This window comes from Erythrolamprus reginae, chromosome 3, assembly GCF_031021105.1.
Source record: "Erythrolamprus reginae isolate rEryReg1 chromosome 3, rEryReg1.hap1, whole genome shotgun sequence".
Lineage (NCBI taxonomy): Eukaryota > Metazoa > Chordata > Lepidosauria > Squamata > Dipsadidae > Erythrolamprus > Erythrolamprus reginae.
In genome coordinates, this window is record NC_091952.1 from 175215647 (window position 1) to 175230308 (window position 14662).

The 14662-nt window shown below is 42.6% G+C and overlaps 1 long non-coding RNA gene across 2 annotated transcripts; it reads left to right on the forward strand.

Moving 5' to 3' along the window:
• The first annotated feature begins 2718 nt into the window (after positions 1 to 2718).
• Positions 2719 to 9220, forward strand: LOC139164743 (uncharacterized). 2 transcript variants are annotated; one of them, XR_011558691.1, is made up of 2 exons: positions 2719 to 3048; positions 7893 to 9220. It is a non-coding gene; the product is annotated as an uncharacterized lncRNA (long non-coding RNA). The 2 variants fall into 2 exon arrangements; XR_011558690.1 differs by lacking the exon at positions 7893 to 9220 and adding an exon at positions 3317 to 7088.
• Positions 9221 to 14662: the final 5442 nt, after the last annotated feature.

The following is a 14662-nucleotide window of genomic DNA, read 5'->3' on the forward strand; positions in this document are numbered from 1 at the left end:
GAGGCTTAGCCGGTGGAGAATTTAGCCTGGGACCCCCAAGGCCCGCTCCGGGATCCACGCGGTGGACTGAGGCCTACGGGGCTGGCAGGAGGCCAACACGAGAGGCCTAGATTTAAAAAGGGCGCGAAGGCCTTCGCGCCGAAAAAATCGCCCCGTAAATACTTAAAGGGGAAGCGATCGACTAAGTCCAGGAGACTAGAAGGCGTCTCACTCCGCAGGAGGTATTTCTTAAGCCCTTAAATATTTTGTATACAATAAATAATCAATAATTCAATATATAAATACTTGCACCAGGACCTCCAGGCCAAAGGATTAGAAGAATCCACAAGCGGCCGCAGGAATCGTAACCGGCAAAAACCGCCGGGGGAAAACGAAACCGCAACTTCTCCCAAGGAAAAAAGCCGAGCCGCTTTATTTTTTTCTTTTTTTCTTTTAAACGGCTGGCGCAATTAGTGCAAGTAAATGAATAAAGACAATAAATCTTACTACTTTTTGAAGGAAAGATCGAAGGGAAGGTGTTAGAATGTTGAACGAGCTATCACAATACAACCGCAGGATATGCGAACTGAGCGAATTCTGGGGAAGGGGCGGATCCGGCAAGCTTTTTTAATACTAGGCTCAGTTCCACCGGATTGGACATGAGCAACCCATGTGACTGCTGGACCCGCTCCTTCAGTACGGAGAAACTGTGGTATAGACTTTTCGCGAAGTTCAAACCCGCGAAAATCGAGGAAACACTGTATATGGTAAGTATGTATGTGTATATGTGTGTACTTATATAACATATAATTATAATATTTATAATTTTATTTTATAATTTTATATATAATATATATATAATTTTATATTACATATATATATGTGCATGTGTGTTTAACATATTTTTGCTGATATATATACTGTATAGTGTGTGTGTGTGTATGTATGCACTGTATTGGCATCCTTCAGTCTTGAAAGACCATGGTATCACGCTCTGGATAATATATCAATATATAAATTTTTTTGAGGGAGGATTTGCAAACAAATGGGGCTTATTTTATTATCTGGCAGGGTTCCTGAGCCACCAGCAGTTGCAGGAGAGAAGTTTTAACAGCTGAAGATTTCCCAACATGGAAATGCACTAATTAGGGTGGGGAGGCAAACAGCAGCCGTTTAATTTCTGCCTGTCATGCAGCTGTTTAGAAGACCCAACATCCCGATGCGGCAGAGGGAGAAGGCGGCCTTTTCCTGAGGGGGGCGGGCGGGGGAGAGGAACCAGAGCTAGCGGTCCTAAAGTTTGCACAACCGCGGGCGTTCTTGCAATCCTGCAACCGCTTGCAGAAGTCAAAGCTGCGGCGCTTTTCATTAGAAGCGACGGGGAGATTACCCCGCTCAAAATTATTATCCGGGACGCAACGAGGCTGGCACCCCTTCCATTGAGAGACTTTTTTTCTCCTCAGAGTTTAACACTCCCGCGCTTCTCAAAAAAACCCGAATAATTCCCGGGCGCCTCACGTGTGGAAAATACAGGCGATACGGGAGGTTGGGTCAGGGTGCAAAGCGCGGCAACCCATTTAACACCCCCCCTCCCAATAAGATTTTCCTTGCGTGAATAGGGCAAGTCTCTGAATTCCGAATTTAAGGAATTTGGCAGCTAAAACCATGTAAAGGGCAGTTGCTGGCATTGGGTATGTCTAGTTTAATGAAAAGAGGGACGTGAGGGGGAGAGTGAGGCGATAGCGGTCTTCCAGTATTTAACCGGCTAATTCTCCAAAGCCCTTGAAGGCAGGACAAAAGCAACGGACGGAAACCCTGCCAAGGGAAGAGAACCAACCTAGACTAAAAGGAGAAATTTCCCAACGGTTACAACAATTCATAACTTGCCTCCCGAAGTTGTGAATGCTCCAAACTGGAAGTGTTTAAAAGGAGAGGTTGGACCGCCGTTTGTCTAAAATGGTGTAAAGTTTCCCGCCTGAACAGGAGGGTTGGACTAGAGGGCCTCCAAGGTCCCTTTGCAACCGTTACTCTATTATTAAACCTGTCTCAGGAGAGGCTGCAAATATTTTTTAAATGTAAGTTTTTAAAGGAGAGATTGGACCGCCGTTTCTCTGAAATGGTGTAAAGTTTCCCGCCTGAAAAGAAGGGTGGGTAAGACTAGAGCAGGGGTAGGCAGTTGGTTCTGACTTGTGGACTTCAACTCCCAGAATTCCTGAGCTAGCATGACTGGCTGAGGAATTCTGGGAGTTGAAGTCCACAAGTCATAGAAGAGCCAACTTTGCCTACATCTGGACTAGAGGACCTCCAAGGCCCCTTGCAATCATTACTCTGCCATTAAACCCGTCTCAGAAGAGGCTGCAAATGTTTTTTTTTTAATGGGAGATTTTAAAGGAGAGATTGGACCGCCGTTTGTCTGAAATGGTGCAAGGTTTCCTGCGTGAACGGGGTTAGACTAGAGGACCTCCAAGGTCCCTTTGCAACTGTTGACTCTGTCATTAAACCCGTCTCAGGAGAGGCTGCAAATGATAAATGCTTAAGCAGTCCGGTGGGGCCACTCGGTCCTGCCTTTTAATTCCCGCTTTCGGGCGTGGACGGCGTGTACAAGCCAGCCTTCCACCTCCTCCTTCTCCCCCCCCCCCCTTTTTCCAGCCGCGTCTCCCCTCCCTTCCTCGGCTTTTTCTGCCTTCTTCGTTTCCCACCGTCGTCTCGTCGGGGAAACCAGCCGGGAGCGCCGCTTTGCAGGAGGAGGAGGAGGAGGAGAAGACCCTTCGCCCCCCCCCAACCCCCCCCCCCCAACCCCCTCCGCCGTCCGCAGCTGGATTGCGACTGAGGCGCTCACCACCTACTCGCAGGGAGCCGCTTCCCTCTCTTCTCCCGCCTTGGCCGGGCTGAGGCAGCGGCGGTGCTTGAATGGCCCGGGCGCGAGGGAGGCGCGCGGCGAAGCTTAGAGCGCGCGAAAGGCGGCGCGAAGCGGGAGCTGCAGCCGGTTTAAGGAATCTCCTTCGGCCTTACGACTGCAAGCAGCGGCAGCCCTGCAAAGAAGGAACCGGCACCTCGCTCTCCTTTGGCGAGGTAGAGAGACGCGCTCCGTTTTCCTTTGAGGGGGAAAAAGAGACGGACACATTTAGGGGGAGTTCTCGGTTTGTCTGCGGGATTGTGTGTATATATGTGTGTGTGTGTACTTATATAAAATATATTTATATTTATAATATAATCGTCCCTCGAACAACCGCTGCCAATAAACGGGTTACGTGGGTAGGTGGCAGTTTCGCCGGCGAAGGCAAACGGATTGAAGGAAAGCCACCTTTGATTTTATTTATTGATTTCTTTATTTATACAGCGTGTTTTGATTGCCTGGATGCTAAAAAAAACAACAACGAAAAGTTCTCCGCAGAATAGCAATAGCACTCAGAGTTATATGCCGCTTCACAGTCCTCTAAGCGGTTTATAGAGTCAGCATATCGCCCCCCAGCAATCTGGGTCCTCATTTTACTCACCTCGGAAGGATGAATCAACCTTTGAGTCTGGTGAGATTTGAACTGGTGAACTACAGAATGGCAGCTCCGACAAGAAGGATCGCGAGGATGTTGAACTTCCAACGTCTGTTGCTGAAAGTGTATGATTTTTAGCAAGAAGACTTTGTTAAGGATATTCGTGTCGTAGCTTCAAAGGAAATAATCGGCCTTTTTTAAAAAAAAGAACAACCAACAACGATGCCTTTCCATGTATAAAATAGCTTGATTCCCTATCCGGAAATCAGTAATAAATGCTTAATTTTTTTCTTGTTGATATGAAGCATGTGAATGTCGTGTTTTTAATGGCGGTTTTTTTTTCTGGGGAGGACATTGTGCCTTTGTTTATGTTTATGTTTATTTAGATTTGTATGCTGCCCCTCTCCGCAGACTCGGGGCGGCCTTTGTTGCTACCAGGGTTATTTCTGGTGCTTTTGGCACTGGGCAGAGTCTGGTTTATGGCAGATGGCTTGCAAGGGACATGACGATCTGTGGGGAGCTGTCTTTTTTTCCTCCCTAAATTTAGGTGGCCAGACAGAAAAAGTCAGGGCTCCTGCGGTTTTCAGGGTCGAGAATTTCAGCAGATGATGTTTGCACAATAAGCTACACCTGTTCAAATGTCTTTTCTTTACTTATTTATTTTGGCACAGAAAAATTGGAGCTTTGTCCTATGGATCTTGGCAGCCCCCAGCTGCAGGATATTTAGCAATAGCATTTAGACTTCTATACAGCTTCATAGTGCTTTTACAGCCCTCTCTAAGCTGTTTACAGAATCAGCATATTGCCCCCCAACAATCTGGGTCTTCATTTTACCCACCTTGGAAGGATGGAAGTCAACCTTGAGCTGGTGGTGAGATTTGAACTGCTGAACTACAGCTAGCAGCTGAAGTAGCCCGCAGTGCTGCACTGTAGTGTCCTCAGAACCTGGTCATTACTGTGAAATAAGCAGAGTTGCACAAGTGTAGGAATGCATTTCTTGTTCTTTCTTGGCTTTGGGCTGCTTTATATAAAGTCCTTTGGATTGGCATGTTTTATCATGACGTAGAATTATTCTGGTAAGAAAATAGCCTCATCATTTTTTTCCTGAAATTTCCCCTTCTGTGCAGGGTGCATATCTTAATTTCATAGCATGCATAACCCTCCTTAATCCGCCTCCTTCCAAAATACTGTACAGTACTGCTCTATCAGGAGCAGGCAACTTGATGCTTTCCAGATGTTTTAGACTTCCAACCCCTTCATAGCCTATAGCAAAGGTTGGAGGGGGTAGTCTAAAAATATCTGGGATATGCTAGGTCACCTACAGCAGTTTGCTTTGAATAAATCAATTTTCTCTGCATTGCTTACACCTTACTTCCACCCCGCCCCCCCTTGCCTTAGAGCTTGACTGAATTGAGAAATTGACACTAATTCAGGCATTACACAGCCTGCAGCCCTAAACACTGAAGGTCCAGGTGGATGATGAGAAAGTGCCATGCTGGCCCATGTCCTCCCAATTTGCTGCATTGAGTGAATTATCTTGAATTCTAGGAAACCCTACCTGCATTAGTGAGCTACGGTGGCACAGTGGTTAGAGTGCAGTACTGTACTGCAAATCTCACCAGGCTTAAGGTGGACTCATCCTTCCATCCTGAGGTGGGTAAAATGAGGACCCAGTTTATTGGGGGTGATATGTTGACTCTGTAAACTGCTTAGAGAGGGCTGTAAAGCACAGTGGAATAGAGTAGAATATAATTTTATTGGCCAAGTATGATTGGACACACAAGGAATTTGTCTTGGTACATATGCTCTCAGCGTCCATAAAATAAGATATACATTTGTCAAGAATCATGTGGTACAGTACAACACTTAACGATTGTCATAGGGGTCAAATAAGCAATGAAGAAACAATATTAATAAAAATCTTAGGATACAAGCAACAAGTTACATTCATACAGTCCTAAGTGGGAGGAAAAGGATGATAGGAATGATGAGAAAAACTAGTAGAAATAGAAGTGCAGATTTAGTTAAAAGTCTGGCAGTGTTGAGGGAATTATTTGTTTAGTAGAGTGATGGTGTTCAGGAAAAAACTGTTCTTGTGTCTAGTTGTCTTGCTGTGCAGTGCTCTATAGCAATGTTTTGAAGCGGTATAAAAACAATATATAAGTCTAAGTGCTATTTTTGAAGCGGTATATAAGCGGTATATAAGTAAGTACTATTAAGATTCCCAGTCACATGGTTGCAAATGTGGACAGATCTCGTTCAGTTCTAGCTGTTCATACAAGGAAGACAGTAACTGCTAGTGGTTCTCATACCACCCTTTTTCATTCCCCTGTCTTCAGCTGGGCATCAGTTAAGTTTAGTTTAGTTTACCTGAATTCTGGTTTCTTATGACCTTTTTCAGTTTGGTTTCAGGGCTATAGTTTTTCTCAACTTACAGATGCTTATTGAAATAGTGAGGAAAACTATCACAAAAAATGTCTTGGGATTTCCTTGGAGTACAGTAAAAGTGGCCCTTGAATTATGACTACAGTTGTGCCCAAAGGTCACAAAAAGGGATCCCATGTCCCTGGGACACTGCAACCATCATAAATATGGGTCACATCTCAAATTTTGATCACGGGACCATGGGAATGCTGCAAAGGTCATAAATGTAAAAAATGATAAGTTACTTTTTTCGGTGTGATTGTAATAAAAATATTGTAAGTTGAGGACCATCTGTAAGATTCACCATGCTATAGCTGGCTTGTATATTACAACTGAGGCAGTCCTCAACTTACAACCATTTTTAGTGACTGTTCAAAGCTACAATAAAGAAAATAACTTATGACCATTTTTCACACATCAATTGCAGCATCCCAAAGGTCACGTGATCAAAATTTGGCTGCTTAACAATTGGCTTGTATTTATGACGGTTGCAATTGTCTTGGGGTCATGTGATCACCTTTTGCAACCTTCTGACATGCAAATTCAATGGGGAAGCGAGATTCACTTAACAACTGTGTTATTAATTTAACAACTGCAGTGATTCACTTAACACCTGTCTTGTTTAATGGTGGAAATATGGGGCTCAGTTGAGCTCATAAGTCAAGGACTATAACTCTAATGTGAATGTTAGCTTCTAGTCTTCAAATCAAGCAAAGATTTGAGAAAGTTCATAGGTGATGGTAGAAGTATTATGCTAGGATTATGCCATCATACAGCATGACCTAGAATTGAGCCAAAGACAGAATTTCCATCCCCAGGTTCTGACTTGATCCTAAATTTTCCCATAGAAGATGTCTTGTGGCCCAGTCATCACATAAATTTCATATTGTCCTTATAGTTAGTAATATAAGCAGTCTGGAAACTTCATATAAAATAGGTGGTGCTTGCTTTCTTTTCCAGAAAGAAGTTCTCCGTAGGAAAAAAGTTTCATAGCCTAAACAATTCATTGGACTTTGATACTGTAAGGAAAGGCATTTGACACATAATTCTATTTATCTACTGTGTGTAAAAGTTGGATTTATATATTGCATCATGCTGTAACTTATTTTAAATGAATTGTGTTGATGAAGCTACTGTGCATGGTTGCTACCGGTCGGTTTGTACAATGTACTGTTCAATAAACACAGTTCAAAACTATGACTGCATCAGAGTGACATTGCACATGTGTCATATTATTGCGTAAATCAGGACGCAGCAGACACAGGTTACATTATTGTGACCTCCGTGTAATGGAGTCACTATGATGTAACCTCTAACCCAATCCTGGTTAAAAACGTTAAAACCAAATCTGGCTGGTTGAGCATGATGTATGAACTGATCACTCAGTTGGATACTGAATCAAGAGTTCACTGGTTTTCCCTCTGATAGCAAAGAGAAATCCTGTGACAATTGTTTCCAAATCTTGAGCAAACAAAAAACCCCAAGAACCCTCGATAACCCATGTTACCGTAGCAAATAACATTATTTTTAAGCTGATCTCATGACTGGTCACATCCAGTTACAAATCAACTAGGCTCCTGTCATCCTCAACTGATAGAAGGCAATCTCTCCCATAGATGGATAAACTGGGTGAGATTTAAAAGAAGCAAAGCTTTCTAGGCACTGTTCTGGGCTTATTTATAAAGAACCGTTTCAATGAGCATGTTAAGGTGTGTTCTGCATGGCAATTTAATAAGATTTGCTCAAAAAGGATCTGCAGTGTATATTTGAAAAGTTAATGTCTAGAAGTGAATTAATTCTTTTCCTAAGTAATTCCAAACAAAGATGGTGTAAATAGTGGGAGAGAAGGTCAGAATGTAAATCTAAATCTTAATTAGCAGTAAACCCCACTGTTGTGTCGAAGGTGTATTGATGCCTGTGTATATGAAAATATGTCAAGTATAAAAAAGAATAGTGGCACTTACCCGCTGTTTTATTTTCATTTTATTTGGTCACCTAAAGGTTCCAGGTCTCAGATGGAAGCTTCCCTGAAGAACTGGAAAACCAGATAATATTTTATTCCATGCTGCTGATTAAAGTATACAACATTGTTGCAAGAGGATGTCACCAGTAGGGCTTTGTAAACCAGTGTACTTTAACGGGCAATGACTTCCTCTTTCTGTTCCATTGTTACTGCTATGATTGCAGCCTATAGGCTCACTTAACTTTGGAGTGAATGCTGTTGCACACTGTCGGTATTATTTTTAAGCAAATGTGCATAGTTCACAACAGAACTATTCCCCCTTGCCATACCCTGGTGGTTCCACATGACAGAGTACATGGGACTGTAGTTGGTGCCTTTTTCACCTCTCTGCTTGTTTGTTTATATTGTGTTTGTTTGTTTCATTCATTTCATGCACTTTGAACATTGCAGTCGCTGAGAGGAGCACCACCATGTGGAGGAGAATTTTTGTGGTGGAAATGTTAATTTTGAACATTCACCAGAGTGCAGAGACAGATGACAAATTTATTTCACTGTCAGACCCATCCTCGAATACAGCTCATCTGTTTGGAACCCATATCGCATCTCAGACATTAACACCCTTGAAAATGTCCAAAGATACTTCACCAGAAGAGCCCTTCACTCCTCCACTCGAAATAGAATACCCTATGAGACTAGACTTTCAATCCTGGGCCTAGAAAGTTTAGAACTAAGACGCCTTAAACAAGATCTAAGTATTGCCCACAAGATCATATGCTGCAACGTCCTGCCTGTCGGCGACTACTTCAGCTTCAACCACAACAACACAAGAGCACACAACAGATTTAAACTTAATATTAACCGCTCCAAACTTGACAGTAAAAAATATGACTTCAGTAACCGAGTTGTCGAAGCGTGGAACTCATTACCGGACTCCATAGTGTCATCCCCAAACCCCCAACACTTTACCCTTAGATTATCTACGGTTGACCTATCCAGATTCCTAAGAGGTCAGTAAGGGGCGAGTACAAGTGCACTAGAGTGCCTTCCGTCCCCTGTCCTATTGCTCTCCTATATCTCCTATATACCTTTCCTCTATTCCTATATCTCTTCTTCTATTCTTTCATTGATATATTCTATTCCTATATCTTCTTTTCTATTATTTCTTAGATATATTTTACTATGAGTATCTCCTCTATAACCTTCATCATGTATTTTACTATGTGTATATTGATATATACCCACTAAAACCCTCATTGTGTATTGGACTTTTATATCCTTTCTTTATATATAATAACTCATGTCTATCCTCTTCAATATGTATTGTGCATTGGACAAAATAAATAAATAAATAAATAAAATAAATAAATGAAAACACCCTTTAAAGTGAAACTGCAGAAAATAAAAACAAATTGTAGGGCTAGTTTTAATCATTATTTGAACAGGCTACATAGCTATATAAATATAATAATTTCCTGGCATCTCTTCTTTTTCCATATGTTTTGTTTTATATTCAATGACATGTAAAAGATTATAAATATGTACCATGGTGCCTGGAGATTTTGGTACACGGCTGCCATATTCTGGTTTCCTAACATGTTGCTTATAGTAATAATGAGTCCATAAAATATTCCTGGTGATTCTTTTAATTAAAAATAAAAATGGAAAGCCAACATATTGCAGAGCAAAATATCAACCGTAAAATAACTTTTATCCTTCAGTGATCTGTGGGACCCAGAGACAAAGTCAGAAAATCAAATAGCCAGTGATTAGGGCCAATCACCAAGTTTCTCTTTTAGCACATGGGGGGGGGGATGGGGGCTTCATCATGGCTTGAGTGACAAGCATAGAACACTTTCTGGCAATGTACTTGAACATGGTCTTAAAATTCCAGATCTGCTCATCGACCCAAAAGATTGGGGTCCTTTGTTTTTGAATCATGCTTTAAAGCAAAGGTCTTCAAACATGGCAATTTTAAGACTTGTGGACTTCAACTCTCAAAACTCTCTATGCTGGTTGGAGAATTCTGGGAGTTGAAGTCCACAAGTCTTAAAGTTGCCAAGTTTGAGGACCCCTGCTTTAAATGAAGAGTTGGGTAACCTCTTTTGGATTACAGTGATCCCTCGAGTTTCGCGATCTCGAGCTTCGCGAAACGCTATCGCGATTTTTCCACCCGATGACGTCACTCTCTTCCTTCCTTTCTCATATTTCTTTCTCTCTCTTTATCTTGCTTCTTCCTCTCTCACACTCTCTTCCTCCCTCTCTCATCTCTTTCTTTCCTTCTCTCTTTCTCTATCTCTCCCCCTCTTGCTGGCGGGCGGGCGAGCGGGGGCATCAGCGAGGAGCCGGGGTTTCCCCTTTGCGTGGGCGGCTGGGAAACCCCGATCTTCATCTGCTCGCTGCTGCTGCGCCGAGCAGATCAGCTGCTGGGCGGCCGAAGGAACCTTCCCTGGGTCTTCCCCCTCTTGCTGGCGGGCGGGGCGAGCGGCGGGCATCAGCGAGGAGCCGGGGTTTCCCCTTTGCGTGGGCGGCCGGGAAGACCCAGGGAAGGTTCCTTCGGCCGCCCAGCAGCTGATCTGCTCGGTAGCGCAGCAGCAGCGAGGAGCCGAATCGGGTTTCCCCTTTGCGTGGGCGGCGGGGAACGCAAACTCCACCATCTACGCATGCGCGGCCATAGAAAAAAAGGGCGCGCATGCGCAGATGGTGTTTTTACTTCCGCAACCCTACATCGCGAAAAATCGATTATTGCGAGGGGTCTTGGAACGGAACCCTCGCGATAATAGAGGGATCACTGTATAGATGCTCCATTGTGGGTAGTGCACAAAACCTGAACTTCAGACAGCAGTTGAGCCAAAGGAAAATGGGCAAATCCAGAAAAAAAAGATGGTTAAGGGAATAGCAAATAAGACAAGAATATAAATATTTAATGAATAAAAGCAGCAGCCATTGCAAGGGGTCCAGAGGATGAATATCCATCCATATGTTTGAAAGCCTCAGACAGTATTTTTTCTTCAAGCATAAGGTGACTTAATTTGCATTTTGTTTTGCTCAACTCAGTCTGTCCCCAAATGAGGCATTGGAACAGAATGTCAAGTTTAAACAATGAAGAGATCAATTGTAAGATTCTTTTGAAGTTTAATTTTACTTGAATGCTTTCCATAACTATGGCAGGAGACACCTAAGTATGTATTTTTCATTTATTCATTTACTTTTTCAAACCCAGATTCAAATCTTAATATTTTTTTTCTTTGGACTATACAATCTAACCTGTATGGCATTAGATCAAAATTAAATGTCTATTGGCTTTTGCACGGTGTTATGTTCTCTGGATGATATTTCTCAGTTTCTCTTATATACTTTACGTATACATACATTTTCTTGACATCGTAGAGGAGAAGCAGGTTAGTATATAGTAGCCAAAAAACAAAGGTTTGGTAGCACTTTTTCAGATGTCATTAAAAGGCGTCAGATTTCCTGAATTATTGTTTTACTGTCATGCCTGATAGTCCTGCATATTCCATCACAATGTAATCCTGGACCACTATAGCAGTGATTTTCAACCTTTTTTGAGCCGCGGCACATTTTTTACATTTACGAAACCCTGGGGCACATTGAGCGGGGGGGAGCCTAAAAAAAGTTTGGACAAAAAAATTCTCTCCTTCTCTTCCTCCCCTTCGCTCTATTTCTTTCTCCCTCCCTCTTTCTCTCCCTTCCTACCTTTCTCCCTCTCTCTCTCTCTCCATTCCTCTTTCTTTCTCTTTCTTCCTTTCTTTTTTGCTCTTTCTCTCTCCCTCGCTCCCTCTCTTTCTCGTTCTCTCTCTTGCTGTCTCTCTCTTTCTCTCTTTCTTTCTCTTGTTCTCTTTCTCTCTCTTGGTTTCTTTCTCTCTTGTTCTCTTTCTCTCTTGCTTTATTTCCTTCTTGATCTTTCTCTCTGTTGCTTTCTTTCTCTCTTGCTTTCTCTCTCTCTTTCTTTCTCTCTCTCTTGCTTTCTTTCTCTCTGAGCTTCGCGGCACACCTGACCATGTCTCGCGGCACACTAGTGTGCCATGGCACACTGGTTGAAAAACACTGCACTATAGGATTGTTATTAAATTAAACATATTTTCAAGAACCAAAAATCAACTCCCCCGGGAGATTAGAACTGCCCCCACCCTCCCTGTCTTTTGTAAACTACTCAAGACTCACTTATACCACCAGACATGGGGGAGTTGAGACACCTTTCCCCCAGGCTTCTTTATATTTTGTTTCATGTTTGGTATGAATGTGCTGTTTGGTTTTTAAATATATGATAGGGTTTTATATGCTTCGTTTAATATTTGATTTGTTTTGTTATAATATTGTTTTTATTGTTGTGAGCCACCCCGAGTCTTGGGGCGGCATACAAATCTAATAAATTATTATTATTATTGTTGTTGTTGTTGTTATTATTATTATTATTATTATTATTATATTGCTGGGCTATATTGACAACCTGGATTTAAGAGTCGCCAGTAGTAGTGTTTTCATATTGAAATGCAAAGTTTATGCTCCTGTTACATATTCCTTGTAGAATTTTAAGTTTTCTACTATGTAAACTAACTGTAGTAGACTTCATTTCAAAAGTTTGTCAATGGTTTAAATAAACATCAGTGCTACATTTCTCCCCTTTAAAACATGTATTGCTTCGGCTAACATTGCATTTGCCCATCCATAAAATACTAACTCTCTGATGTGCTGCAGTGATTCTGCTGATGTGCCCAAGATATGAGCTGAGGTGGCGCAGCAGGTAGAGTGCAGTACTGCAGGCCACTAAAGCTGACTGTAGATCTGCAGGTCAGCGGTTCAAATTTCATCACCTGCTCAAGGTTGACTCAGCCTTTCATCTTTCCGAGGTGGGTAAAATGAGGACCCACATTGTGGGGACAACAGATTGGCTCTGTTAAAAAGTGCTATTGCTAACATGTTGTAAGCCACCCTGAGTCTAAGGAGAAGGGCGCCATTAAAAAATTGAATAAATAAATAAAAATAAATAGGAATATCTGAAATTCAAGCTATTTTTAACAGGAATGCTGTCCATCTCTTTCTGTCTTTGGGTTTTATTCTTTAATTTGAGTGCAACGTGAGGGCTCAGTCCTACAAGATTGGAGATGGTAAACTAAAGTGTATTTCAGATAGGTTGAGATCTTTCTTCAGAATGAGTTAACTTTAGATTCTCTGTGACTGGTCCAGGTTATAGCTTCAAAGACTATAAAACATAAAGCACTTCACATTATTAAAGAAGGAAAGGGCCAAAGTCTAACTAAAATAGGTTAATTTGTCTCTTGCTTTCCTTTGGATTGCAAGTTAGCTATTGCTGTTTGAAAAAATTAAATTATCCAAGGAGAAAGTCTAGGTAATTTACTATGGCTCAAAATAAAAAAAAGGAATAAAAATTCAGTATCCAGTGAACTGATTAAAAATAACAGAGAAGAAAAAAACAGCCAGTTTGCTTCAATTTTCTTATACTTGTTTAGATAAAGCTTGATGCCAAACTGAGCAAGGAATTCCAGTCTTAGATTCAGAGGTGGACTCCTGGGAATTCAGCTGATCCTCTAGCCAAGGATCACCGGGATTTGGCGAAGCTCCAAATGCCACTCCTAGCTATGGTGGGTCAGGACACTAGCGAAGCTTGTGTGTCCTGCCCCACCTTACCCCTCCCAATAGTCTCCATATGGCCCATTCATAATTCCAGGTAAGTGTACGGGACATGCGGAAGATCTGGGAGGGCAAAAAATAGGCCTACGAGAAGTTCCAGAAACAGGCTTGTTTCTGACCTCCAGAGGGCTTCTGGACTCCGGGGCAAGCTGTTTTCGCCCTCCTGGAGGCTCGAAAGCCTCCAGATCCTGGGGAGGGTGAAAATTGCCCCACCCCTGCCGTGGTGCAGGCGGCTGACTAGGTCATGCACCCACTTGGCAATGGGGCAGCGAACCCGTTGCTAAGGGATCTGAAGTCCACTCCTGCTTAGATTTCCTAAAATTCAGTAGCACAACTTCTAATTTATTTAATATAAATGGAAGCCAAACTTTAATGAAATGAACGTATTGCGATTGTTTATAGAGACAACAGGCCATTCACTAGATATTTCTAATGCAAAGGTAATGAGTACTTCACCACAGGATGAATCCAGCATGTATCACACAGCACGTGGGCTCATGAATGGGGCTACCTTTGAAAAGTGTTCGGAAACTTCAGATCATGCAGAATGCAGCTGCGAGAGCAATCATGGGCTTCCCTAGGTATGCCCATGTTACACCAACACTCCACAGTCTGCATTGGTTGCCGATCAATTTCCGGTCACAATTCAAAGTGTTGGTGGTTATGACCTATAAAGCCCTTCATGGCATCGGACCAGAATATCTACGGGACCGCCGTCTGCCACACGAATCCCAGCGACCGGTTAGGTCTCACAGAGTTGGCCTTCTCCGGGTCCCGTCGACTAAACAATGTCGTTTGGCGGGACCCAGGAAAAGAGTCTTCTCTGTGGCGGCCCCGACCCTCTGGAACCAGCTCCCCCCGGAGATCAGAACTGCCCCCACCCTCCTTGCCTTTCGTAAAATTCTTAAGACCCATCTCTGCTGTCAGGCATGGGGGAACTGAGACATCTCCCCCGGGCCTAGACAGTTTATACATGGTATGTTTGTGTGTATGCCTGCTTTTAATAATGGGGTTTTTACTGTTTTTTAAATTATTAGATTTGTTCTTACATTGTTTTTGTTATTGTTGTGAGCCGCCCCGAGTCTAGGGAGAGGGGCGGCATACAAATCTAATAAATAATAATAATAATGAAAGATTT